The sequence below is a fragment of the Equus caballus genome, chromosome 7 (assembly GCF_041296265.1).
Source record: "Equus caballus isolate H_3958 breed thoroughbred chromosome 7, TB-T2T, whole genome shotgun sequence".
Lineage (NCBI taxonomy): Eukaryota > Metazoa > Chordata > Mammalia > Perissodactyla > Equidae > Equus > Equus caballus.
Genome location: NC_091690.1, coordinates 28,302,279 through 28,326,382, shown reverse-complemented (window position 1 = coordinate 28,326,382; position 24,104 = coordinate 28,302,279).

Genomic DNA, 24,104 nt, shown 5'->3' with positions numbered 1-24,104 from the left:
CCCTTCTTCATCCAACTTGGGGCCCTCCCAGCCTCCTCCCCACCCAGCCACATGGGAAAATCCCCAGTTAGCCCTTCCAGTCATGTGAATGAGGCCACGATTCAAAGGCAGTGGGCAAGAAGGAGGCCACATGGAGCCGCCAGAAAGAACCAGCCCTTTGTGCTAGACTGGGGTCCTTGGGGGATCAGTGCATTTTTGGCGTATTTAGAAAGATTTCTTTTTTATAATGAGCAGCAGAGGAGGAAAGGGGAGGGAGAGACAGAGAGGCAGGAGTTGGGAAAAGAGAAGGAGGAGGAGTGGTGAGGGCTGGAGACAGGGTTGTAAGAGCAAGAGGAGAAATGCAAAGGGACCCAAAGGGCGAGAGATGGGGGGAGAGAGGGAAAGGAAGGGGAATTCTTGGGACGGACGAAGGATGATGTCGCCCGGATAGAGCTTGCTCATTTGTTTGCAGGGAGAGGAGCAGGTGGATGAAATGTAGGTGTTGAGAAAGGATTTGACTTCCATTTTACACAGGGGGAAACAAGACTCAAAGGGATGCCAGGCGATCTGGCCAATGCCGGATGAGCTCACGTACACAGTGGGCGACGTGCGGAGCTCTTCGAATGCCGGCCTCATTTAATCCTCACCATAACCAGATGGGCCCGGGTCCATCATCATCCCCAATTCACAGGTGAAGACCCGGAGATCTTGAGAAATTAGGCAACTTTCTAATACTTAACGTGACATCCGCCAGCTAAGAAGTCGTGCACTAGTGCAGACCCACACAGCTCATGTCGCTCATCACAGTGCCAGGTGGGGCACAGTGCGACCCAGGGGAGACAGAGAAATCACAAAAGCAGAAACAGGTGAGCAACTCTTGGCACTAAGACAATACGTGTATTCTCGCTGTACACCAAACCTGGGTCCTTCCTTCAAGGTCCCTTTAGAAGGTCCCACACAGCCTTTGATAGAACACACCACCGCCTCTTGCCTGTGAGCCTTTCCCCCACCATCTGACTCCCTTTGAGCATACACAGTCGCTGTTTCTCTTTCTTTAAATACTCTGTGCCCTTAAGGGTCTAGGAAACACTCTCCTCCTGAGTTCTTTGTAGAACAGACGTGAGCAAAGGTGGGATGCCCTCCCTCCCCTTGACTGCAGCCTGCTTTTCACTTGGCATGCTGCTGCCAGTCCTTTTTACACATTTGTTTCTCCCAGGGGCTGCCCTTACTGGCCTCTGAAAGCCTGACACCTGGCCCTGCGCCGGACACAGCTGAATGAGGGTCCAGGCATTCCTTAAATACTCAGGTTCATGTATTCGCAAACACTTTTAGAGCATCAACTTGGAGCTCATTCCAGGAGCCGGGAACAAGAGCCACACCTTGCTGGGGAGAAGGAGCAGTGAGCCCCTGAGGCCCCACCTGGTGACAGATGATGGCAGGGTCCCGGGGGGTGAGGAGCCTGGAGAGGTGGCAGGTGATCCAAGGGCCTCCTGGAGGAGGTGGGGACGGACAGAGTCTTGGAGAAAGAGTGATCCTCAACTCCATTAAATTCTGGAAGATTCTGGTTTGCTCTTCCCCTTTCTCCATTGTTACCACTCATTAAAAAAGATAACAATAGTTCATTTGTTAATTCATTTGAAAACTGCTTCTTGCCTGCCCACTGTGTGTCAGGTGCTGTGGCAGGTTGGGAATCAGCCGTGACTAAGACCTAGTCCTGCCATCCTGAAGCCCCCAGACAAGTCAAAGAGGTGACAAGCAGTGACCCCACAGAGACCACTGTGGAGTCTGGGCCAGGGCAGCCCCCCTCACCTGACCCTCCCTCCTGCTGCCATTTTACAGAGGCTGGCGGCTGGCCCAAGGTCATGGGGCAAGTAAATAGGGGACCTGCCACCCCTCTTCAGTTCTCAGACCCCTCCTTATTCTCAGCTCTTACCAGCCTGGTCCCTGCAGGAGGGAGGGGCTGAAGGTGAGCTTGCTGCCTGGGAGTGACCTTGTGGCGTTGGGCTGCTGGGTCTCCCCTGAGAAAGTGTGAACAGTGGACCTTTCCTCCCAGGCTACCTGTGGAAGGCTGCTGCTCGGTCCTCATGCTTCTCTCCCTTCCCCATAGGTGGGGCCATGGAGGGGGGTACTGTGCCCCCTGCGTGCCTAGGCTAAGCCAGCAGGTCAGAATGACCCTCCTTCTCTTCTTCTCCCTCCTCCCTCCAGTTCTTCCCGTCTCCCCCTCCTCATCTGGCAGCCATCCCCTCCACCCCTACTGTCCCCTCCTCCTTCTCTCCAGTTCCATTCCTCCCTGCTCCCTCCCATCCCCCATGCCACCCTTTTATCTTCCCCACCTCTTCTTCCTCCTCCTCCTCCTACTTTTCTCCTCCGAACTAATTGCTTGAGGGGTGAAGACCAGGTCGACTTGTGAAAACTCTGATCCATCGCCATGGTGATGCTAATTCAAGCTGAGTTCAAAGGAAATTGTTCCAGTTAAAACTAACAAGCTGGAGCTGGGGCCCCAGGAAGGACTAGTGCCAGGAGTGAGCCCCGTGCCCAGGAAAATAGGGACAGGCTCCTCACGCTCCTCCTCCGTTCTGTACCCTCCCCGCAGCCTCCAGAGCTGCCCACGCTGAGCGGAAACCTGAGAGGTCTGGACAGGGAGCCCCCGCCTCAGGCCAGGCTCCACCCAAGCCGCCGCCACAGCTGAGCGCAGTAAGCCTCTCGTAAAGGCCTTCCCCAGCCACACCTGCGGCTTTAACCGCCTTTGCTTTAGAAGGGTTCTTCACGGTTCACACAAACGCTTCCCACTGCTTTCTAACAAGCGTGGATTTGAAAGTCCCAGAAGTGAAGTAACAGTGCCCCATCCTGAGTGCACCCTCTGGGCCAGGGCTGCTCAGAGACTTCATGTCTGAGAACTTGCTCCCAAGGGTGACTCGTGCTATTACCCTTTTTGGGTTTCCAGGGATGAGAAAGCTCCCAGGGGAAGAACCTGCTTAGAGCTTGATTTGGGTCCATCTAGGTCTAGTTAGTTTACGGAGCGGCCTTGAATTGGGGGCAGATGCTTAAACAGCGGAAAGGGGGAGGTCTCGGTTCCAAAGCACAAGCATGTAACCTCCTGGGCCTTCAGTTGGTGGGTCCTTCCTTCTGTGGCCCCCACAGCACGTGGCCTGGACGTCCTTCCTTCTGTCTGGGATCACGTCCCCGTCAGACTGGGCGGCTTTACTGTGAGGGTGGGAACCCTGCCTTGTTTCTCTGAGCACAGGACTGGCTCAGAGTGGGCCTTGTGAACTGCTACCTACTGGTAGGCACACCGAATGGGAACCCCTGTCCCTCAGGAGGGAGAAATTGAGGTCCACCAGGTGCAGGGAACCCCAGCAGCCCGGTCTGGGGAGCTCGGTCTCAAGGAGGGCACCTGAAGACCAGCAGGAGCAGCCTTGCTTGGATGACTTCTCGGTTCTAATCCATTGGCAGAGGCCATCGTGGGAATCTTTCCTTGGCAGCTGTCACCTCTCCACGCTGACCTTCCAGAAGACTTCACTCCCTTGTTCAACTGTTTTTTTTTTCCTTCACCCTTTACTTTATGACCAGTAAAGAGACACTAGTCGAGCAATTCCTTGAAGGCAAAGCTAGTATTGGTGCTTCCCTCAGAGCCCTGGTAATACAAAGTGCAGTGCAGTCCTGTGAAGCTCCTATGAGAGCCTCATGTTTAAAGGAATGAGTAATGGGGGGCTGGCTGCCCTCTGGGGGAAGGATGTGGGGAGCCAGAGGCTTCGGATCTGCTCTCTCCTCGGGTGGGCTGTGAGACCTTGGGAAACCTCCCACCTCTTTGGTCCTCAGTTTCTTCAAGTGTAACAGAGGGATGCTCATCCCTGAGTCGTCGCTCTCCCAGACAAGTTAAGAGGAGAGTCATGAAGCTATAAATGCGTGGTAGCATCTGCCCCACAGCATCAAGGCCAACACACCTCCCTCCCCTCCCGGCTTGGGGCCCTTTGGTGGTGAGTCGAGGTTGATGCCAGGCCTGCATCCTGCACACGCTCTCTGGGAACATCCCCCAAGACGCCGTCCTGAAAGGAGGGTTCAGTGTCTCTGGGTTACAGAGGCAAAATCCAGCCAGGAGGGAGGAAGTGACTCAGCATGGGGGCCGGGGAAGGCCCCGGGCCAGGCCTCCCACTCCCAGGACAGCTTGCCCTGTGCTTTGTACTCAACCCAGCGCCTTTCATCCCAGCATCTCAAAGCCCCTTTCAAGCTGAAGCAGCTCTTGGAGTTGGGTCATTATCTCAATTAACAGGAGAAAGCTGGGGCCCAAGCCTGGTGGAGGCAACTTTCCCCTGAATGAGGCCTTGACTCTGGTCAGGGAGCCCAGGCTCACAGCCCCAGGCTCTGGGCTGCAGGGCCTGTTGTAGAAGGAGGCAAGAGCTGGGCTGATTTGCCCTTGCCCGTCCCTCCACAGAGCAGGGATCAAGGTCCTTCATGAGGACTTGGAGGATGTGTGTGCAGGGCTGGAATTTCCCAGAAGACAGTACAGTGGATGCCCCCTCCCAGCATTGTTGCTGGTGGGAACCCACATGGCTTGTGCTTTTTCAAGGGGGAGAGAGTGGGAACGGGGGAGTGCATAGCAGTTGCCATAGGCTCATAGGCTCGGCCAGCTGTGGGGAGATAGTCCCTCCATGGGGAAACATTCCTAAGGCCCCAGGCCTTGGGGATCCTGAGCTGGTTCAGCCAGCTGACCCCATTGAGTTTCTCCAGCCCTTTACTGTTAGAGTATTCAACTGTGCAAATCAACCAACGATTGCTGAGGCGCTTGTGTACCAGCCCGAGATGAACAGATCAGAGTTCTAAATCCAGCTGTGCGATCTTGGGCAATCTCTTTAATCTCTCGCAACTTCAATCGCCTCGTGGGCTCCTCAACTCAGGGTCTGGAATGCAGGAGATCCCAGCCCTACTAATATTGCAAGGGAGAGAAGAATGGCAGAGCATAGGGACTGGCAGGAGCCGTCTTCACTTCCCTCCAGGAACGAAGCACAGAGAGATGACCTGGAATGTTCCAGGTCACATAGCCAGGAGGAGAGCCCAGGCTGTGAAGGAGAAACCTTCCAAGGGTGTCCCTCCCGGCCCTTCTAGGCTTAGATGAAGCTGCTTGCCTGCTTGCTGACTCAGGGTGGAGAAAGGCTGGGCCGTTGACCTCAGCAGGCTGGAATAAGAGAGGGAGTGTGAGGGTGGGGTGTCGTGGGGAAGTCAGGGGCAGAGGAAAATCCAGGATGTTGCACAAGGAAGAGTGGGGAGAGGGAGGGTCCATTTTAATGAGGCAGCTGGAGAGAGGGGCTGGCTCCCTGGACAGAAGGCTGCCGCCCCCGTGATGATGCCCCACGCTGCAGGGATCAAAGCTGCCCTGGGCATTCTTCCCTGGGAACTGTGTGACAGTGCTGGCCTGCTACTGCCTAAGCTTCTCACAGGGCCACCTGACGTGCCTGCCTCGGTTTCCCTCATACCCAGCCCACCGCCCCCACTTGTTTCTGAAGAAGCCTGTTCCAGCCCAATGGCCCTCTCCACGCCTCCAGCTTGGGTTGCTGACTCAGTGACTCAGTCCACTGGGTTGATGTCCAGGGACTCCTGTGGCTGCAGACCATCCATCTCATCAGTGCCAGGCTCGCCTTTCTGGCCCTTGGTGCCTTCCAGGCCTCAGCCACCATCTCCATCTCCCTTTGTCCTTGAGCATGGCTCTGGACACAGCCAATCTGATCTGCTCAATATCCTCAGTATCTGACTCTCGCTTTTGCCCTTGGCCTTTGCACTGGCCAGCAAAGTGAATGCAATGGGCCTGGCCCTCTCTCCACCCTGGACCTTTCCAAGTCTTCATTTCAGCTTGACCCCACCGAGTCCTGCCATTAGCCTCCCTACGTGTGAGCCTCCCTTCTCTCGGCTGCTGTCTCTGTAGTGTGCTGCACGTAGAGGTCCAGCAGGGGCCAGGAAGCCCAGGTCTGTCTCAGGTTTGCCCCTCCGTGGTGGGTGGGCTTTGGTTCTGGCACAGGAGCTGGGGGTGGGGAGAGAGGAGGCATGGCCGAAGAGAGGCAGCTGGGAGAGTCCTCTCGCCAAGTCTAGAGGACACATTAGGGCGGTGATGGATGGAAAGGATCCTTAAGAGGGAGGGCAGCTGGGCTCAGTATCAAAATTGTAAGGAGAAAAGAATTTGAACTTTCTTCTGGGGTTTGTGAATTCTCCAGAATGGTTTCTTCAATATCACTTCTTAGATCCTTATCTGAGGTTCTCCAACACTTTCCCATTAGGGCCTCCCCATCTCCCTCTGCTCAGATTCCTCTATTCCCCATCTCCTCCAGCCTCTGGTTCAATGTTTTTCTTGAGTTTTTTGCAGTCTTTGGATAGGCATAAATTCCCACATTTTGCAGATGATAAAACAGAGACTTAGAAAGATTTGGTGATGACTTACAGACTCACAGCCAGTAACGTTAGAGCTTGGGAAACGAACCAGGTCCACCTGGCTCCGAAGCCCACGCTTTTTCCATCACACCCTCATACAGATGTGTGGTGTGTGCGCGTGTGCATGTGTGGTTTGTGCATTCAAGTGTGTGTGATTTCCCAGAAATCTTTAGAGGACTGTTTACTGGCTCTCTTCCCTCTCCCCTCTTCCTTTTCCTCCCTTCCCTCCTCTCTCCCTCCCTCCTTCCCTCTTTCCTTCTGTCCCTCTCTCCTCATTCCTCTTCTCTCTCTCCCCTTTAGACTATATAATGGGCTGTCTTTGTTCATGGCATGCTTTCTTTCCAGGCCTTAGAGGAGCAGAAATGCTGGCATTTGTCTCCCTGCAGCCTCAGGACACCCAGCATCTAGAGCCCTGTCTCAGGAAGAGGGATGTGGTGTTATAACTCTCCCCTGGGATAGGAGCAGTCTTGGCTCCAATGGTGACTTCTAGGTGGAAATATAAAAATTTTAAAAAGAGTAAAGTGGAGAAGTAGGAGGGTCTGGGGGCCTGTGTTCTAGGCTTGGCTCAGCCTTTTCCGATGATATGACCTTGGGTGAGTCTCTGAACTTCAGTTTCCTTAACTGTACGATGGGGATAATAATACTATCAACCTCCCTGGAGTTGGATGAGAAGACATAATGTGCATTAACATGCTTGGTAAACTATAAAAGGTCAAGTCATTCATAAATGTCAACCAGGGGAATAAGGAATATTTGGACTCATTCTCTCCTAGCGTTCTTTTTGTTTTTGAAGCTTGGCGCCTGAGCTAACATCTGTTGCCAATCTTCTTGTTCTTCTTCTTCTCCCCAAAGCCCCCCAGTTTGTGGTTGTATATTCTAGTTGTGAGTGCCTCTGGCTGTGCTATGAGGGACACTGCCTCAGCACAGGCTGATCAGTGGTGCCATGTCTGCGCCCAGGATCTGGGCCAGTGAAGCCCCGGGCTGCAGAAGTGGAGTGCGTGAACTTAACCACTAGGCCGTGGGGCCGGCCCCACCCCTAGCATCCTGATAGCCGTATCAGGAGAACGTACTCTCCATACCTCTGCCAAAGACAGGATCTGTTGAATGGACATTCTCAATGATAAGTCTTATTATGACAGAACGAACTACCTGGCGGCCCCTCCTCCTTTCATCAAGGGGATATTAGGAATTACAACAAATCTAATTAGAGTCATTCCAGATGCTGAGAGTACTTAACTGATGTGGTGACGCTCCACCTGTAAGCCAAGCTCAGGAAAAAGTGATGCCTTCTTAGATGAATTAATGCTGGGGTTATTGTTTTATAAGGGGCAGGGTCAAAGACAAGCTAAGAGGAGAAATAGCCCTTCCTTGTACGAGACCAGACTGTGTTGGCTCTGGGTAAAAAATGAGCACTCCCCATCACGGGAGACATGCTTGCTTCCTGGCTAATGAGGACACACAGCTGCCCAGGGGAGACCGAGCGGAGGCAGGGAGCCCACCGCTGCTCTCCTGGGCTAGCAACTACTGTCCAGAGGAGAGTCTCCATGAGCATCTGGCCATAAGTAAGGGGGCTTTCTGTGCGGAGGGGAGGAGTGGGGACACTGGCTCAGGGCACTTGAAGGAAAGGCCTTTAGGAAAAGGATGGGAAATTGGGGAGAGAGACACAGAGGTCTGGAGGGGAAGCGGACAGAACTCGGTCTTGAGGCCAGCATCTGCCGGGCCTCCTTTCTTTGTTGGTACTTGGAAGTGAACGAGTTAACTTTCCCCCAACGTTGCATTGCTGTTAAGAGGTAACTCATCCTTGAGTAAAATGAACAAATAAACTTTGCATGTGTCCATTTTAGTTCCTATGTTTGACCTCTCTGGGAAGAAGGCATTCAGCAAAGGACAGATTTCATTCCCCATTTTCTTGTAGGGGATTTTGCTGAGATGGGACTGGAGGAGAACTGGCTCCTGCTGGGTTACCAAGTGGCGTTACCATTATCACCGGCAGCAGAAGAGGGATCCGAGGGCCAGTAGTGGTGGAGGTGACCCCACTCACCCAAGCATTCCATGAAGAGGCTGAATTCCTTGATGACTCTTCACAGGCGAGCAAGGAACAAGTTTTGAGAAACCTGAGTAACACCGTAGGCTCAAGGTCTAGATACAAATGTTCCTGAATACTCAGTCTGGCTGTAGATACTTGGATTGGAAACAGACTCAGTAGGTCATCTTGTCCCCCCTCCTGCCTTTGGCAGAACTGACTGTTTTTTTCCCCCTTTCTTCTTCTTCTCCCTAAAGCCCCCCAGTCCATAGTTATATATTCTAGTCGTGAGTGCCTCTGGCTGTGCTATGTGGGACGCCTCCTCAGCATGACTTGATGAGTGATGCCATGTCCACACCCAGGATCCAAACCGGCGAAACCCTGGGGAGCCAAAGCGGAGTGTGCAAACTTAACCAATCGGCCACGGGGCCGGCCCCTTGACTAACTCTTGATATATGGTTGTCTTACTCTTTCTATATCTCCAGGGATCATGATACTACACATCCCTCCACTCATTTACTCATCCATCCATCCTCCCACCTGTCCATCCATCCACCCATCCACCCACCCATCCATCATTTATTGAAAGATGAGTAAGACAGGGATCCTTTCCTTTAAGAACTAATGGTATATTCTTTTCAGGGGTTCCAATGCCTAAACAACAGGAGTAATTTCTAATGTCTGATCTACATGTCTAATGTCTATGTCTAATTTCTAATGTCTACTCTACTGTCTTCATGTTGTAAATAAAGATTAAGGTAAAACAGGTCATGCAGTCATGCATACTTGAATGCATAATTCATTCCACAAAACTTTTGGAGCATGTTCTTGGCTCCAGGTGTATTAGAAGATGCCCCTCTATTTTGGGCATGCCGCTTACCTTTCAAGCTCACTAGGAATACTCCAAGGCCAGGAAATTAACTGGCATTTAACACGTGGCCAAGAAAGGCTCATATGTAATGTCATATTTGGACAAAATGGAGCTCCCACAACTCCTTCCGTTTAAGGATCTCAAAATATCTAAGAGCATGATCACTTACCAGAAGAGGAATTGTGTGTTGAGCGTTTCATCCCAACTGGCATAGGGCAGGCCCTAGAATTCCTAATCACTGGCCATGAAACCTTTTCCAAAGGAGCAGGTAAGCAAGGCTGGCCATTTTTTGCCTCTGCCTGAACATGCTCCCAAGCCCTTCCCTTGGGTTCCCACTCCCCTTGGATCCTCTCAGCTTCCACACGTTCGTCTAGAAGTGGAAGGGGGAGGAGGTGGGCTGAGGACTGAGACAGGAATACCCCTTGAAGTTTCAGCTTCCCTTGATTCATCAAAGGGGGGCTAGCTGGTTGCTGGAACTAGTGGGGGTGGAGAAGGAGAGAGTGCTCTTCAGGCTGGGAAAGATCCAGAACTCTTGTTAATGTCTGACACCTCCAATAAAAGCTGCATATTCCCCAAAAGCGATTTTTTAAAATCCTAGACTCTTTGAAGCTCGGTGTTTAACTGCCACTCCTTCCACATGCTTCATGGGAAACCAAGCCCCTTTGCTTGCTCACAGGGCTCCCACCTGGGGCAATTTCCCTCCTCCACGCATTTGAGGTCCCTGTATGCTTCTTGCAGCTGGGCATGAAAGGGAGGCCTTGGTCCTCACAGAATGAAGGGCAGCCGCCCCCAAGGCTCTGGCTGTGGTGGAACCCGGCTTCTAGACTGGGGTGGGTCAGAGCTGGCTGGGGAGGAAGCAGGGGTAAGACTTCGGAAGTTGGAAGGTGGACAGAGTTGAGAAATGCTGCTGAGCCCAAGCAGTTTTTTTCTAGACTAACTTTTTTTGTTCTTCATTTAACTAAAAAAGCACATATACAAGTGCTAAAATAGGAATATAATGAAAAGTAAGTCCCCTTTTACTGCAGGCCACCTGTCTCCCAACCTGGAGGTAACTGCTATTAACAGATTTTTGTGTATCATTCAGAAATTTTCTATGCTTTATATGCATCTCTCTTTTTTTGGCCATCAACAGGAACATATTATACACACTCTTCCATACATGACTTGCTCTTAACAATATATCTTAGAGATCTTCATATAAATCTAGTTCATTTATATGCACATACATTCATTTACGTACACATCTATATCTGCTTCATTCTTTGCCTGGTATTATATGATATAGATACACCGTAATTTATTTACCCCGTGCCCTAATGATAGATATTCATGTTGTTTTATTACAAAGCTGCAACGGACAGCCTTATATACACACATCTGTGCAAATATAACTGAGGGGTAAATTTCCAGAAGAGGAATTGCCATGTCAGTACCTCAAATTGATAGACATTGCTCAGGGGGTTTTCTGGCTAGCCAAGATTGTATCCGAAGTGGTGGGAGAATTGGTTGTCAGCTCTCCACCCCTCCTCTACTCCATCCAGGAATGTGACGCCAGGGTGGGCTAAGCCCCCCAAGGGGTGATTGAGAAATCATCTCTATTTGGCTTTGGCATGCAGAAAGAGCGGTGGGGTTTGTTTTCTTTTTTCTTTTTCCAGAATGGTCCATCCTCCTAATGATGCTTGCTGTGGCTGAGTACTACTTGATCCCCGAAGCAGAGCCGCATTGAAGAGGGACTGTGAGGGCCAGCGGGTGTCAGCTGGGCTCCCCCACAAAGCAGAGCCACTAGCTAGTCGACTCCCAGGGCACTCCACGGCTTCCCAGCTTTGTTTACCAAAGTGCAATAATGCTGCCATCATTTTCGTGGTGGATTCAACTTTTCAGAGTCTTTTGCAGCCAACGTTTCCTTCCTTTTCAGCTGTGAGGGGGGCCAAACAGGTATTGTTGGTCAGGTGAGGAGACTGGGACCCAGAGAGGCTGTGTGACGGAGTGTGGTCATGAAAAGTTTCAAGAGTTGGGAGTCTAGGGTTCAAGTCCAGCACCGAGTTGTTAGCTGCGTGGACTTGGGCGTCTGTAGAAGCATTTGGACAGGATGGTCTTCAAGCTCCTTACCATCAATGATGCGGTTTGATGACTGTGCAGGGTCCTGCAGTTAGCTTGGGGGTAAGCTGGCTGTTCATGATTCGCTGGGCCACGTGCTGGTGCGTCCAACAGATGGTGGCTTCAGGCTGGTACCACATCCTGATGTGGCCGCTGGAGAGAGAACAGCGGGTCTCTCTCTGCATCGGCTGATGACACATCCTCCCAGACTCCTCAGGGGGTGGTTTTCGTGCAGCATGTGGAGAGGGGGTCCTGTACTAGGGGCAGGAAGGCACAGCCGGAGCTGGAGTGGATGTGATTGGTTCCGGCTGCTGGTGAAGAGGCCTCCACCCCAAGCCATTTCAAAGGCACTGTGGGGAGAGCCCTGCTGCCCCATTAAAGCCCCTATAATTCATGCCATCTGCCCCCCATAAAACCAACCAATCTCCGGAGTCTGATTCTCCAGATGGCCTTGGGACCTAATCAAAGCCAGGCCCCTCCCTGGCCTCCTCCTCTCCTACTGGTGTGTTAACAGCCTTCAGCCATCTTGGCTCCAGGCCCCTTTAACCCCTTCATTCTTGGCTTCTATCTCCCCAGGATCTCTGTCCTGCTGCCCTTTCAACACCCTGGACTAGGGGGACACAGAGGAGGCCATTCCAAAGCCGACTGTGATTTCTTAGGAAAATCACTAGGTTGGGATCAGGAGGCCTGAGCACCTCTTCTGGGGCCACCACTGACTTGCCGTGTGCATTTGGGAAAGTCATTTACCCTTGTGGGGCTTCAGTTTCCCTGTTTGGTAACCAACGTTTATATTACAACAAAGAGCTTACAAAATGGTTTTCACCTCCATAGTCTCATTTAGTCTTTCAAAAGGAAGTAATTATGCCTCTTCTAATAACCCTTGCAGGGAGACGTTCAGGAGAACGTGGGTTGTGGAGACTAGGAAGCAAGGCCCAGATCCCCAGTTAGTCTGCCAGACTGGGGAGGGGTCCCGGGAGCAGGTGGCATGAGCCTCTCTCTAGGCCGGTCAAGGCCCACCATGGGAGGGTGCAGGACTTCCTAAAAGCTCCTCATACCGTGACTCTCAGGGGACTGAGTTGCTGACTGAAACTCCTGACGAGACAGAGGTGGTGAGGGAACTTGAGGAGGTCATAAACCTGCAGGGCTCCACAGGATGTGGGCCCACATGGAAAGGGACTCCTTCTGCTCCAGGCCACCCAGCCCAACCCAACAGGTGTGGGGTGGTGACAGGCCTAAAGCTCGCCAAAATTCGGGGCCTGTGTCCCCTGAAGACAAAACAGGACGAAATCTGCTAAATAGTAGCGGGAAGGATTTAGGCCAGACCCAGGAAGGGCCGTGTCAAAGGTCACCAGGGCCCTGGGGTGGCTGGTTGAGCAGGGGCATGGAGACACCCTGTGGTGAGAACGAGGAACCACAGCCTGGTTCCCTCGGAAAGGTGATGGGGCCAAACAGGAACGAGCCTTATTTGAGTTCACCTGTGTTGGGCAGCGTGCGATCTGGTTTGCTCCTCACACAGCTCTGGGATGTAGCTATTCCAGCGCCTTCTTCAGGGAGGAACAGTGGCCCTGTCCACCTTCTGGCTCTGCCACTCACTAGCTGTGTGACCTGGGCAACTCACATGACCTCTGGAACCTCAGTGTTCTCACCTGTGAAATGGGATACTTAGAGTTGTTGCAGGGGTGGGGGCAAAGTGCCATCCCAAGGTCTGGCACGTAGTAAGAGCCAAACCAAGGTTGGCCACTCGTAGAGGGCTCACCTCCTGCCCATGTCACAAAGCTCGTAAGGACCGACACAGCAGGGACTGAGTCCAGGGATCTGCCACTCTCCCCCACAAGAAGCAGCCGAGTTGGGACTGTTCCCACCTCCGGACCATGGTCATTCCTGAGATGGAGAAGGTGTGAGTTGGATCTCACCTCAGGTGGGGCAGGAGAGAGCTGATCGGCCACACCTGGTTTTCTGGCCGCCTAGCTCCGGCCAATGAGGCAGAGGGGGAGGTAGGAAGAGGTTCTGGCTCTCCTGTTTCCCTTCTCTGCCTCTCCCCCTACATCCCTCCAGGACCAGCACCTGGAACAGATGCGGGTGTCTGCCTTCCATTTTAAAGAGATCACAGGCTTGGGGAATCCGAGAGACCCCAGCAAGGCCTCACCGGCAGAGGCAGAGCCGAGGGGGCACTGTGGGACTGTTTCCTCCGTCTCTGAGCTCAGGCATGGCTCAGACTGCCTTATCTCCGTGCTACGGCCTGGGTGCGTGGGGTGATTTCATTCCTCCAGGTCCTCTCAAATGTGCCCCCTGCTTCGGCCTTCCTCCAGGCCCTCCCCGTTCTGAGTGGATGGCTGCAGTGAGTGCCTAATGGGGCTGCCTGCTCACCGAGTTTCCTCCCCACTGTTCTTGGATCCCCAAGGAGGGTCCTGAGGGGACTGTGAAGGATATAGCCTCGCACATCTGTGAGCCACCCTGGGGCCTGGGCTGTGCTCAGGAGAGCTGCCCTGCCGCCACCCCTGTCTTCCCCCTTCGCCCCTGAGAGGGACAGCCCTGCTGGGGCCAGCTGGGCAGAATAGGCAGCCAGTGGCCAGTGCCTGCTTCGGTTCAAGGCCCCGGGCATGGTGTGGCCTGGCTGGGCTCAGATCCTGTCCCTAAGAAACAGGGTGGGACCTCACCTCGGAAGATGCTAGAGCTGGCCTCAGGAGGCCAGGCCCCCAGGCCAGCATCCAGGAGTGCAGGCCCCAGCTGTTTCCCTGCCTCCCGCTGCTGGGACAGTGGCAGGGCTGGTCTGAGAGTAGGCATGTTCGTGAATGTCTGTTATGGATAAGGCATTCCAGTTCGTGACCACAGTATGCCAGGTGCCCACGCTGATGGGTCACTCCTGGAGCTAGTCAGGCTGAGCTACAGGGCATCGGTCTGGGTGTCTGCTTCCCTTGCCAGGCTCCTGACCCCAGAGGAAGGGCCAGCAGGCCCCTGAGTCCCCCAACTGCCCTCTCCTCTTGTGTTGCCTCTGGTGTCCAACAAGACCTCCTGTCTCCTCAGCTTTACCACCACCTTCCCTGGGCCAAGGGCAGGGAGGAGCATGAGGATCCAGTCCTCATCACCTCTCAGGCTGGAGCCCCACGACCGAGCTAACAACAGCAGGGGGATGGTAGTCGGGTACCAGAAGAGACTTACTGCGGGGAAGATGGTCCCGCGGTAGCACAGAAATCCCTCTGCCTTGGCCAAGTTCAGTGGTAGCAGGTAAAGGAAGGAGATAGACTGCTTCCTGGGGTGCTCAGATGACCACCGCAGAGGCTAGTCCCATCGGCCAGTGCCTGACTCTGCTGTCCTGATGGACATCATGAACACAGCGGGCAACATAGACATCCCTTAGTCCTTGGCTCTTAAATGTCCAGGCCAAATCCCAGCTGTCCTGGGTGCCAACTTGGTGCAGCCCGTGGGCCTCTCCCAAGATCTTGTCTGCTCTGCCCATGCTCCTGCACCTCAGGCTTCCTGAGGGCACTGATTTGGGCTGAGAGCTGACTGCCTTATTTTGGGGGAGGGTGAGGTTACTGGCTGTGTGGGTTGTGGGGGGAGCTGGGTCATAGTAACAGGAGCTAACATTCATTGTGCATATCCCTTGTGCCAGCAACAGTGTGCCCACATCCCTCACAACCACCCTCTGAGGGCAAGCTATTACTGCTTCCATTTTACAGATGAGGAAACTGAGGCACAGAGAAATGAAGGAACTGGCCCAAGGTCACCCATTTGGAAGATGGTGGAGCCAGGAATTGATCACAGGCAGTCTGACTCTACAGCCCATACCTGTCACCATTACACCTGCATAAGGGATAGGACGGCTGGGCTGGACAGAAAGTGGGGTCGTGAGGTCTGTAGAGGGAAGGTGGGGGCAGGGAAGGAGGCTCCAGATCCTGGTGGGCAGTGGGGGCTTCGGGAGATGGCGGCAGGCTGTGAGGAGGGGAGACCTGGCGGCGTCACAGGCTCCCTGTGAGAGTCTGAGCACTCTTGCACAGACGGGCTAGAGGTTGTTACAGACCCACCTTCCTGAGAGCAGACTTCCCACCTGTGGCACGCTGGTGTGCCAAGAAGGGGTTACAGGTGTGTTAAGATAGAGATCTCCCCTGCCCAATCCTCCAGAAGGTCCCAGGGTTCCTGGGGCGTCTGCTGCCCCCTCCTCTGGCCATAGCTGCTGCCTGGAAGCGGCCCCTCACTTTCCCTCAGGGCACCATGCCATGGCATCACTGTCTCTGTGCAGTATTGTGAAAAAGGAGCGATTGGACAGGAGCTCATGCAGTCTCTGAATCCTTCCGGGAGCTCAGAAGAGCAGGTGCTGCTTCAACAGCTGCCATTACGCTCCTCGGGCACCAGGCACAGTCAGCCAATGCTGCACGGAAGCACTTGGGGACTCTGTGGGGTCAGCGTCTCTGTGAGGGTGGGCTCTGCCCTGGAGCTGGCTAGTTAAAGCCCATGAAGCTCAGGGACTCTCCTGTGAACAGCTCATTTTATCCTTCCTGCTCCTCTGTGCCTGTTCACTCCTAGCTGCATGATCCTGGGCAGGTGACCTCCCTGGGCCCCAGATTCCTCGTCAGGAAAATGAAAATAATCAAGGCCCGCCACAGAGGGTACTTGTGAGCATTAAATGAGCGCATTTGCTCATTCAGCAAGCCTTTGGAATTCTGCTCTGTGCCAGGCAGTGGTTGGAGTTTGGGGTGGGAAATGAATTAATACAACACCTACCTGCCTGCAAAGAGGGGACAGGACCTAGGGACAGGGAAGCAGACCCAGAGACAGAAACAAGATACTTCATGAATGGGGCCCTGCACAGAGCCCACACAGAGCATTCCACCAGCAAATACTAGCTGGATCTCCACTGACAGTAAGAGCCATCTTTAGCCTTCCTGTGACCTGGCTGGAGGGGGGATTTGAGATCAGTCCTCTGCCTCCTCGCTCACGTTGGTCCTTCCCCCTGCCCCCCAACTCCTGGGGTGCCAGACAGAAAGTCCTAGAGCTCAGGCCCCTGCCACCCCCAGATGCTCACTAGGCACCAGCTCAGGTCCCCCATTCGCTGGCTGCGGGGAGCCCGAGGGCAGATATAAAGCCTGTCCCAACGTTGGGGATGAAACAGACTTTTGTAGGGGGGCGGGAGCAGCCATCAAAGCCGAGCGAGCCAGGGCAGGCACCGCAGCGCTGAGAGCCGGGGCGCCACCGGCTTCCCACCGCTCCCACATCCGCCGCCGCGCCGGCCCGGCCTCGCCACGCGGGGGCGTCCGTGCCTCCGCGCCCGTCCGCGCACCTCTGCTTGCTCCTTGGCTTCCATCCTGCCTACATTTCGCTTCACCAAGGAGGACCACTGCTGTAGCGCTTTATGGCTTTAGGGAGCAGTTTCACTTGAGTTATTAATTTGATTTGCATCACAAACTAAGGAGGTGTTAGAGCGGCACTCAGAGTTGTTGAGTGGCCCAAGGAAGTCAGCCATTCAGTAAGCACCTGCTGCGTGCTAAGCTCTGGGGATACAATGGCTGGGCCAGGCTTTGCAGGGCTTTGGACCACCTTCAGGGCTGGGTCTTTATCCTGAGAGCAGTGGGAAGCCACTGAAGAGATTCAGGTTGGGCAGGCATGTGGAGAAGGGAGGCCACAAGATCCAATGTATGTTTCGGAAAGATCCCTCTGGCTGCTGCATGGAGAATGAATTGGAGGGAGCCAGAGTCACTGGGGGAGAGCAGCAGGAAACCCTGAGAAGTCCAGGGTGGTGATGCGGACAGGGTCACACAAATGCAAAATCCAGTGAATTACACACGTTGTGGGATTCATCCCTTCGCCAGCTCGTCCTCATGCCCTGTAGCCACCTCAAGTCATCGTTTGGTGGCATGGAGACCCCTCCCTTCCCACAGGCCCCCTCCCCCCACCCTAGGGTGTGCATGTCCTGAGGCTCAGTCCAGATTTGAAACATCATCAGTAGGCTATGACCTTAAGCACCATCACCATGCCCACAGCCAAGGTAGACATGTCCAGTCGGGTGCCTGGCTGGACCCCACGTCAGGCCCTCAAAAGGGAGTAGGACCTACTGTGTTTATGTGTGTGTGGGATCACCACAATTTGTAGTCCATCCACTGCTTTCAGATCCTGAAGCTTGATTCTGTCAGTACACCCTGAGGCCATCCATCTCTGGGGAGCTAATTAATGATAAACCAATTTACAGGAGATTGAAAAAGAAGGCATAATGTCAATGAAGTATATAAGGCTCTCACAGGGTTGTTGTGAGAGAGCCCCACACCATGTTTGGCAGACCCAGATATTGAGGATACACACACACACACAGAGAACAGTGCCTGTGCTGGGAACGCTAGCTACGACTGTAATGAATGTCAAAGTGCAATGTTTGGGTCTGCCAAATATGGTGCTTCTCAGGAGCGCTCATTAAGTCTTCAGGTTTCTCAGTGGGCTTGTTTTCAGAGCACATGATGGTTCATCCATCATTGTGAAAGTGTCACTGGGAAGTCCTTAGTGGGCTCAGTGAAGTCCCCCTGTCCTCCAGCAGAACACACCTCCCTGGTGCCTGAAATGCCCGTTCTCCCCCAGGAGATGAACGACAGGTGTCCCCCAGGAATGCCTGGATCTCATGGAAACTCTCTGCCTCTTCTTTTTCTGCCTTCCTGCCACTCCATCACTTTCTGATTACTACAGTCTTTCTCCAAACAGCCCACCCCTCAGACCACTGGGCTTTTTATTTCTAGTTATGATCACAGTTCAGTCCTACCTCTCCCTGTACCCCTGGTTACTGAGGCTGAACTCGGAAGTTTCCAAGTCTTTTCAGCTTCAATCTCTTAGGTCAGCTCTAAGCCCTTCCTGTGTGGGGTTTCCTATGCAGTTTCACTCTCGGAGGGTTAACCCTTGAGGCTTCCCTCTGCCCCAATTGCTGGTGACAACCACCCTATCCATGTGGCTGGTTCTCCATCTGACATCCTCACCATGCACTGACAATGACCAGGAGAACTCCTATTTGGGAACTTTACAATTTACAAAGTATATGTACTCGTCTATCTGATCTTCAGAATAATGCCACAATACAGTGAATTATCATTCAACTACACACATAGGAAGCCGAAGTTCAGAGAGATGACTGGACTTGTATCAGTCTTGTAACTATTACATGGCAGACTCAGGACTAAACTCAGCAATACTGTTGGCAGGACCTCTCTCTGCCTCCCCAGTACTCAGTGGTGAACAAGTACCTGCTATGTCCACAGTGCTGCTGGCAGCACTCCCGTCACCACCACTGGTCTCATCCAGCATCTTTGTGGCCAACAGCCACTGTCAAGCCCAGGTTGTACTGAGAGCTGAAGAAAAAGACGAGTGCAATTCATGAATGGACAGTCAGGGAAGTGTTCACACCTCACACGACATCCGGAGTAAAGCTGTTTGTAGGGTAAGAAGAGGAAGGGAGATGGAGGCATTTCAAAAGAGAAAAAAACCGGGGGAAGCTCTCATCAATCAACTATGGGAAGACTTGGATACTGAACTGGATTACTAGCCACAAGACTTTGCACCGGTCACATCAGTTCTCTGGGCCTCAGTTTCCCACTGTGTAAAAGGGATAATAAAGTTCTAGCTTCCAGTAATGAAAGAATAGCTTTGTAGGACTCCCTCCCATCCACCCGCCCAAGCAGGCACTATGAGCAGATAACAATTATAAAATCTGGACAAAGTATTTAAAAAAACCCAATTATTAAAAGACATTGGAGAGGGGCTGGCCTGGTGGCACAGCAGTTAAGTTTGCTCATTCCGCTTCTCGGTGGCCTGGGGTTTGCCGGTTTGGATCCCGAGTGTGGACGTGGCACTGCTTGGCAAGCCATGCTGTGGTAGGCGTCCTACATATAAAGTAGAGGAAGATGAGCACGGATGTTAGCTCAGGGCCAGTCTTCCTCAGCAAAAAGAGGAGGACTGGCAGTAGTTAGCTCAGGGCTAATCTTCCTCAAAAGATAAATAAATTAATTAATTAGAAAAAAAGACATTGGAGAATGACCAAAAGCAGACAGAAACTGAAAGGGCATCTACCCTTAGAAAACTGAACTGCAAGGAGTGAGACTTGCGAATTTGCAGCCATTTTCTGAGGGGATACCCTAATACCCATGTGGATCCAGTGGTAGAATCTGCAGCCTTAGTAGTTTGAGGTGTCAGGGCAGAGCAACCAGAAAAATTGACAGGGGCCTGGAAGGGAGGGAACTGCAGAGAGGGCGAACCCCCAAATCTCTATATAAAACCTGCTCAAGTCTTAGCTAGAAGCTGAAAAAACAGAGTAAAGATTTCAGACGTTGCTCAGCATCTAGGAGGCAGAGTTTGGATTTTTTTTTTTGGTGAGGAAGATTCACCCTGAGCTAACATCTGTGCCAATCTTCCTCTATTTTTCATATGTGGGATGCGTCCACAGCATGGCTGATGAGTGGAGTAGGTCCACGCCCAAGATCTGAACCCATAAACCTGGGCTGCTGAAGTGGAGTGCACAGAACTTTAACCACTTGGACATGAGGCCAGCCCCCAGAGTTTGGATTTTGAGTCCAGCCAAGTTAAGTGACAGCTATAATAAAAATTATCCTTCAAAGAAATATAACAGAATCCACAGTCACTATAACATATTATACAAAATGTTCAGTATCTAATCAGAACTTAGTAGACATGCAAAGAAACAGGAAAACATGACCCATACTCAATTTTAAAAAGCAGTTTAGGGGCTGGCTCGGTGGTGCAGTGGTTAAGTTTGAATGTTCCGCTTTTGGTGGTCTGGGGTTTGCCAGTTCGGATCCTGGGTGCGGACATGGCACCACTTGGTATGCCATGCTGTGGTAGGCATCCCACATATGAGGTAGAGGAAGATGGGCATGGATGTTAGCTCAGGGCCAGTCTTCCTCAGCAAAAAGAGGAGGATTGGCAGTAGTTAGCTCACAGCTAATCTTCCTCAAAAAAAAAAAAAAAGCAGTTTATTGACCCCCCAACCCTGAGATGATTCAGATGTTGGAATTAGCAGACAATGATTTTAAAGCAGCTGTTATAAGTATGTTTGAGAAATTAAAGGAAAATATGTAGATGATGAGTGAACAAATTGGAAATCTTAGCAGAAAAATAAACACTATAATAAAAGAACCAAGTGGAAATTCTAGAGGTGAAAGTTACAAAAACTGAAATAAAACGTTTACTGAATGGGCTTACAGCAGATTGGAGATGGCAGAAAACAGAGTTAGTGAACTTGTAGATAGACCAATGGAAATTATTCTATCTGAAGGGCAAAGAGAAAAATATTAAAGAAAAATGAAGAGCACCTCAGAGGTTTATGGGACATCAAGTAGTCTAAGACGAATGCACCTGGAGTCCAGGAAGAAGAGGAGAGAGAGAATGGGTCAGAGAAACATTGAAGAAAAAATGGCTCAAAACTTGACAAATTTAGTGAAAGACATCAACTTAGAGATCCAAGAAGCTCAGTGAACCATGAGCAAGATAATAATACATAGAAATAATAGAAAACCACACCTAGTCACGTGATAATCAAACCGGTAAAATTAAAGGTAAAGAGAATGTACCAAAAGAATCCAGAAAGGAACAATGACACAGTATGGCCAACTTCTCATAAAGGATGACGGCCAGGGCACCATCGAGCAGCATTTTCAAAATGCTGAAAGGAAAAAACCATCAAAAACCTGCCAACTCAGAATTCTATATTCAGCAAAACTGCCTTCAACAACGAAGACAAAAAGAAAATAAATTTTAAGATACAAACCAAGAGAATTCATTATCATCTCGCCTACACGACAAGAAATATGAAAGGAAGTCTTTCAGGATGAAGGGAAATGACACCAGATGGTAACTTAGATTTACAGGGAAAAGAAAGGTCATCAGACATGATAGGAGTGTGGGTAAATATAAAAGACTATATGTACTTTTTCCTTTCTTCTCTTAAATTCTTTGAAAGACACATGATTATTTAAAGCAAAAATTATAGTGTATTGGGGGTTTTGATATATGTAGACTAATATATATGATAAAAGCAGTGCAAAGTATGGAGATACATATAAATGGAACTATTTAATTGCAAGATTCCTATATTTTAACTGAAGCAGTACAATATTAGCTCTAAGTATGTGGTAGTAAGTTAAAGATGCATATTGTAATACTTGGAACAACCCCTAAAGATGCAAAGAAATATAGCCAAAAACTAATAGAAGAATCAAAATAAAATGTTAGAAGATGTTTGATTAATTTCAAAGAAGTCAGGAAAGGAAGAACAAATGAACAAGAAACCAGATGAAACAAATAGGAAGTGACAGACCTACACTCACATCTATCAATAGTTACATCAAACATTGTTTGATGAATTGTTGATAAAATTGATGAATTAAACACTTTAATTAAATGATATAGACTGTCCAACTGGACAAAGAAGTAGGATCCAGGTATGTGCTGATTATGAGAGGTACTTTAAATACAAAGATAAAAACAGTTTGAAAGTAGAAGGTCTACCATTTGTGATAGTTAGCTTTGTGTGTCAGTTTCACTAGGCTAAAGTGCCCAGTTATTCAATTAAACACTAATCCAGGTATTTCCCTGTAGGTATTTTATAGATGTGGTTAACATCTACAGTCAGATGACTTTAAGTAGATTATCCTCCATAATCTGGGTGGGCTTTATGTAATCAACTGCCTTAGGAGCAAAATTAATGTTTCCCAGAGGAAGAAGAAATTCTGTCCATGAACTACAGCTTCAGATCCTGCCTGAGAGTTTCCAGACCACTGGGCTGCCCCACCCAACAGATTTCAGACTCTCCAGCCCCCACAATAATATAAACCAATTGCTTGAAATAAATCTCTCTCAATCTCTCTAGATATAGATAAATCTCTCTTGATACAGATAAATCAATCTCTCTTGATATAGATAAATAGGTAGACAGATAAAGATAGATATTGCTATACATGTAGATCTCCAGTAGGCTCCATTTCTGTTAGAACTCTGATTGGTACACCATTCAAACACAACTCATAAGAAAGCTGGAGTGACTATATTAATACGGGACAAGATAGACCTCAAGACAAACAGTATTACCAGAAATAAATGGGACATTTCATAATGATAAAAGGATCAATACATTAAGAAAGCATAATAATTATAATCTGTACTAAAATCTAATAACAGAGCTTCAAAATACATGAAGCAAAAACTGACAGAACAAAAGAGAGAAAGAGACAAATTCACAATCATAACTGGCAGATTTTATCACCCCTTTCTCAGTAATTGTTGGAGTAACAGGACAAAAATTCAGTTGGAATATGGAAGATCTGAATGACACTATTGACTCCCTTGATTGAATTGACATTTACAGAATACTACACACAACAATTGCTGGATACACTTTTTTTCCCCAAGTGCACACAGAACATTCACCAAGATAGATCATATGCTAGACAAAATAACAAGTCTCCATTAAATGTCAAAAGATTGAAAAATTATAGAGTATGTTTTCTGACCAAAATGGAATTAATATAGAAATCAATAAGATATTTAGAAAATTTCCAAATAATTGTAAATTAAATAATACAGCTTTAAATCACTCAGAGGTTAAAGTAAAAACTAAAAGGGAAATTAAAAAGTATTTTGAACTAAATAATAATGAAAATACAACATATAAAATTTGTGGGATGCAGCCAATGCAGTACTTAAGCAAACATTTACAGTTTTAAATTCTTCTACTAGCTGAGAAGAATGGCTTAAAATCAATCATCTAAGTTTTCACCTTCAAAAGCAAGAAAGAGAGGAGGAAATTAAACTGAAAATAAGGAGAAAGAAGGAAATAATAAAGAGCAGAATCAGTAAAATAGAAAACAAATGATAAAGAAAAATAATGAAATCAAAAGTTGTTTTTTTGGGGAAAATATTAATAAATTTGATAAATTTCCAGCAAGACAGATCAAGAAAAAGAAAAAATATCAATTCCAAGTATGTGGACTTATAGAGGGAATATCACCACAGAGTCTACAGAATGTCAAAAGAATGACAAGGGAATATTATGAACAACTTTATGCCAATAAATTTGACCACCTACATGAAATGGACAAATTGTTTGTAAAACACAACCTACAAAAACAGACATAAAATGAGTTAGAAAGTAAAAATAGTCCTATATCTATTGCTTACATTGAATTTGTTGTATAGAACCTCTCTACAAAGGAAATTCCAGGCCCAGATGGTTTCACTAGTGAGTTTATCAAACATTTAGGGAAGAAATACACAAAGTCTCTCAGAAAATGTAGTAAGAAGGAACACTTAACTCTTTAAATGGGTCCAACATAACTGTGAGACCAAAATTTGACAAAGACAAGAAAAGAAAATTATAGTCCAATATCTCTCATAAATATATATACAAAAATCTTTACAAAAATATTCACAAGTTGGATCCAATAGTATGTAAAATGTATCACATGTCCGACTATATAGGTTTTGTTCCATTTCATATTTGTAAATCAGTTATTATAATCCGCTTGATTTACAGAATAAAGAAGAAAATTCATATGATTATCTCAATAAATGCACTAAAAGCATTTAACAAAATTTCACCCATTTATGATAAAAACTCTCAGAAAACTAGGAAAACAAGAAACTTTCTCAATCTGATAAAGGGCATTATATGAAACCTATAGCTAAAATCATCCTTACTGGCAAAAGACTGAATATTTTCCCCATAAAATCAAG